This window comes from Nanorana parkeri, unplaced genomic scaffold, assembly GCF_000935625.1.
Source record: "Nanorana parkeri isolate BGI_ZX_2015 unplaced genomic scaffold, ASM93562v1 scaffold2963, whole genome shotgun sequence".
Classification (NCBI taxonomy): Eukaryota; Metazoa; Chordata; class Amphibia; order Anura; family Dicroglossidae; genus Nanorana; species Nanorana parkeri.
Genome location: NW_017309231.1, coordinates 53,085 through 58,492, shown reverse-complemented (window position 1 = coordinate 58,492; position 5,408 = coordinate 53,085).

Below are 5,408 nucleotides of genomic sequence, written 5' to 3'. Positions count from 1 at the left end.
CCCTTATTATTATACAGGATTTATAGAGCGCCAACAGTTTGCCTTTACAATATAAGGAAGACATTACAATCACAATACAATACAAGATGGTAAGGAGGGCCCTGCCCCTGAGGGCTTACAATCTAAGAGGGGAGGAGCCAGTGATACATGAGGAGGGAGCTGTGTGGGGGATGAATGGTTGAGGTGGGATCGGCTTCCCTGAAGAGATGAGTCTTAAGGGATCGCCTAAAGGCAGTCAGAGTGGGAGATAGACGGACAGGTTGGGGTAGAGAGTTCCATAGGATGGAGGTGAGCATTGGAGGAGTTGACGAGGGAGCTGAAGAGAGGGGGGGAGGGGGAATATCATGAGCTCTAGACATGTGCACTGGCAAAAAATTTGTTTAGTTTCATTTAGTTTTGATTCGGATTTTGTGTTACGAAATTCATTATTGGTAGTTCGTTCGAACGTTCGTTTCGTATTCGTTGCAGCAAAGTGACATTTGAGGGGAAAATATTTTTTTTTCTCCTTCTCTAGTGTTACGTCGCTGCAACGAATGAACGGAAATTGGGATTCGTGTGCATTCGTTATATCTGTAATTCTGTAACGAAACGCACGCGTCTAATGAGCTCGGTTTCTGAAAGGTTGAGTTGTAAGAAGTGTTGTGACACGCAGACGGACGTGTCAGATTAGTAATGTTGTCGGAACTATTTGGGGCGGAAAGTAATGAAACTATAAAGGCCGATACATATTATTCTACATATAGTAACACGGGGATCCTGGACGCCATCTTTGTTCTTTATCCCCTGTCAGTGTATCAGGTGAATGCGAGTTCCTGGTTTCTGGACAAAGACTCTCACATCAGCGACTCTCGGAGCCTCACCACAGACATTCCCGGGGTGTGCATTGCGGGGGTCCCAGACACCGATCGGGGGGGTCCCCATGGGACCGGACTGGGTTACACTGAGATTGATGGACTCGCCATCTCTTACCAAAGAACAAAAGAGACTTCCATGATATTTGTTTCCTTTTCTCATCATAGGAAGAAGATCTGATTATAGACGTCACCTTATACACAGTATTATTATTATGGGATAGGAATGGTGTTATCAATCATTTCAATTGTATTATTATATGAAGCATCCAAATATTTACTGAATTGAGTAATTTTATATTATTTTGTATACAATATTCACCTTCTATACCTTGTATGATCAAGAGAAACAAAGCGCTAAAGGTAGCTGTATGAGCAAAAGAATAAGCTATAATTGATTCTGGCGAGGTCAGTATGGAAGCTAATATAAAAGTATAAAACAGGACTAGCTTCATAAACAAGTATAGATATAACCAGTCTAACCAAAATACAAAAATCAATTAGAACCACTAAAATTCATTCAGATGGAATAAATAAACGAACAATGTTTAAAACACAATGTGGTTGTACTGATTGACACATATTAGTATATATTATTATTATAGTGTTCTTTAAAAGTACAAATAATGATGTTGGGAATATTGTTATTTTGTAATCAGTGAAGCAATGTGAGGTGACCGCGGTGTGTGTGTGTCTCGGTACAAATGACTTCATTCTCAATGTGGAAGAAAAGGGAATTGTTGTTCCTGCTCAGACTTTATAAAGTTATACATCTCTTATAGAGACAGTCAGTCTAACAGCTTCTGAGTCATTCTTCATTTTATAGACTCAGCTGATGGAGTAATATTGGAATTTTAGAGAAAAAATCCAACAGTGCCCTCTTCAGGCAATTGCCGGGACAATTTAAAGGGTTATTAAACCCTCTGCGTGTTTTTGCATATATATATATATATATAACGCTGGCAAGCAGGAGATAGATGCAAAAACATTTTTAAAAAAAACCTTTTAAAAAGGGTTAAAGGAGAACTCTGAGGTCGGGGCTTTTCTCCATAGTTCTCCTTAGGGTCACGGGAGGACATAAAGTAGCGTCCTCCCGTCACCCTAAGCTCAGTATATAGGGAGCTACAGCTCGCGGTATACTGAGACGCCGCAGCTGAAGCGGATCCCGACAATTGTGCCGGGATCCGCCCAGCTGCGTGAGTGACAGCTGGCTCCTCCTATCTAGAGGCAGAGCCAGCTGTACCCGCCCCCTCCCCCGTCCTTTCCGCCAGTCAGCGCTGGCAGATCGGAGCGGGGAGGGGGGAATCCAGCCACTCCCCTGTCACGGCAGAGAGCAGGGACAGGATCGAGAGGTGAGCGAGCGCCGGTATGTGTTCTCTCACCTCCCGATCTACTGAGCCGACCTGTGACAGTCTCATTGTCACAGGTCGGCTAGAGCTATGAGGTGAGTGGAAAGCACCCCCCCTCCCCCCCTCATAGTTCTCCTTTAATACTTACCTGTGTCTCCGCCGCGCGCTCCCATCCGAACATTTCTCAGGCGGCCGCAAAGCATCTTGGGGCGGGCGCATGCGCAGTTCAGATGTTCGGCCGGGAGACGAGGAGAGACACAAGGTAAATCTGTGGAGCAGCGTGCACCCGCACAGACTCCGTGGGACATCAAAGAGGAGGACAGAGGAGTCAGCGCCGGATCGGAGACCCGCACCCAGCGCTGGAGGGACAGATGAAAAGAAAGTAAGGAAGATGATCGGATCAAGAGACATCATTTAAGGTAAGTCCCTACAGCAGGAGTGGGAAACAAATTTGACTTAATGTCACTTTAAGGCAAAAGTAAAACTTTCCTGACCTCATAATCGGGGTGAGAAGATTTCTCCTCCCACATCTCAGACACAAGAATTGTACATTTCTGGTAAAGTATAAATCTCTATTTCTCTGCAGGAAGTGACCGGCCAAATATATCTGACCAGACCGCTTAGTCATTGTTAGTATCGGGATTGAATTGTGAGTACTTTTATCTGCTGTAGGAAATTGTCTTCCTTCCAATCTCGGGAGAAATATTTTTGGAGACCCCGGGAAGCTGATTTCAGTTTTGGGGGAGGAGTCTCCGAGACTGATTTCATTTTTGGGGGAGGAGTCTCCGGGAAGATGATTACAGTTTTGGGGGAGGAGTCTCCGAGACTGATTTCATTTTTGGGGGAGGAGTCTCCGGGAAGCTGATTTCAGTTTTGGGGGAGGAGTCTCCGGGAAGCTGATTTCAGTTTTGGGGGAGGAGGCTCCGGGAAGCTGATTTCAGTTTTGGGGGGAGGAGTCTCCGGGAAGCTGATTTCATTTTTGGGGGAGGAGTCTCCGGGAAGCTGATTTCAGTGTCTAGTCGATGGTTTAGCTGTGATATAGAGGAAGTTTATCTTTCCCTCAGACAGATTCTGGTCTGATAGCCGGTCCTGTGCAGAGTATGAGGAGACAGTTCATGTGGAGAAGAGATTTGCGCTTGCGAACATCTGATTGGCTGGGAGAGGTCACATGTCGGATCTGCACATTATGTGTCACATTCTGCTGAGAAGTTACTAATTACATTCCCGGAGACGCAGAGTTTTGTTTTATTATTATATCGCAAGGTTTTATTTTTATCGTCTTGCTGATCAATATTATTGTAACTTGGATCCATATTCCTTATTGTCACCGGATAGATTTTTTTTTGCACATTATTGTTTTTATTTTGTTATCAGGATAGAAGAGCAAATAAAGAAGTCGAGTTATTTTGTTGATTTGTGGAAATAAGTTGGGAATCTCCTTCATTCCGCGTCCCCCGCCTTGTCCCCCCGCCTGAGAAGGTCTACCGCGTCCCCCCGCCTGAGAAGGTCTACCGCGTCCCCCCGCCTGAGAAGGTCTACCGCGTCCCCCCGCCTGAGAAGGTCTACCGCGTCCCCCCGCCTGAGAAGGTCTACCGCGTCCCCCCGCCTGAGAAGGTCTACCGCGTCCCCCCGCCTGAGAAGGTCTACCGCGTCCCCCCGCCTGAGAAGGTCTACCGCGTCCCCCCGCCTGAGAAGGTCTACCGCGTCCCCCCGCCTGAGAAGGTCTACCGCGTCCCCCCGCCTGAGAAGGTCTACCGCGTCCCCCCGCCTGAGAAGGTCTACCGCGTCCCCCCGCCTGAGAAGGTCTACCGCGTCCCCCCGCCTGAGAAGGTCTACCGCGTCCCCCCGCCTGAGAAGGTCTACCGCGTCCCCCCGCCTGAGAAGGTCTACAGTGACCTCATCTGATAAAGTCTATGATGTCATCCTCTGTGTATTGACAATTTCTGATCAATTCAATGTCGAAGTGAAAAATGGATCAATTGGTATCAATAAGATTTCGGGGCAATTCCTGACTTGTGAACATCCGCCATTGGAGGTCATAAACAGGATATAAACCAATAAACACAAAGAAACGATTTATTATAAACATTTCATAAAAAAAATACAACCACAGATATAAAAACACAAAGACTCGGGGGAGGGGACATTACACCTGAAGGTCATACTCTCTATAAAGAGGACCTGTCACAGAGGAAATACATCAACAGCCACTGTTACTGGAGGCTCTGCGGCCTCAGAGGTCTCCTTGTGCTCGTCTTCACTTCGCAGCGTAAACCCCTGCTCCCTACAGTGCCTGAGAAACTTGGACAGCTTTGTACAATGCCGTCTTCCTGGCTCACATTGCGCAGATTTCTGGGAGGTTACGCCGGATTTCACATTGTAAAGCCAGCCGTATTTTAAAGTGAACCTGTCCTTAATGCAGAGCGAGGCAACACGCTCCCTGTAATTCCAAGCGGCATGTACTCGTGGGTGGGAGAGAGGAAAGCCAGCCATGTGTAAGCTCTAATCAGATCTCCAGCTGCTTACACAGAGCTGGTCCAATCAGCAAGTACCAGCGCGGTCACATGCTCCTCCGTACTAGAAGTCTCGGGTACTTTCCTCACTTCCCGGAGACTGAAGGGAGGGGCGGGAGAGAGAAGGACAGGAATAAATATGGTGCTGGGTGACTGGACTTTGCAGTGAACCCGTTTCCTTCCTCCGCATGGACAAAGCACAGGTTTCCTATGAAGTACATTAAAAGGACAACTGTTCCCTTAAACTGAACTACTAGACAACCCCCTCCTCCCCCCAACATAGCCTGCACTAACTCCACCCACTCCGGCTTTTTACTTGGCTTGGTACTTAAGCCGCATCCTCTGTGCAATGTTTTCCTCTTCCAAGCCAGCTGCACCCATGTGCTGGGCCCTAAGACTTGTACGGAGCCATCCCGGATATTGAGGCTGCTGCCCGGGACAGTAGTATCTCCCCAGGAGAGCATGAGGTCTCAGCATGGGCAGCACCTGGGGCTTATGAGGTCTCAGCATGGGCGGTGCCAAAGGGGAGAATGAGGTCTCAGCATGGGCGGTGCCAAAGGGGAGAATGAGGTCTCAGCATGGGCGGTGCCAAAGGGGAGTATGAGGTCTCAGCATGGGCGGTGCCAAAGGGGAGTATGAGGTCTCAGCATGGGCGGTGCCAAAGGGGAGTATGAGGTCTCAGCATGGGCGGTGCC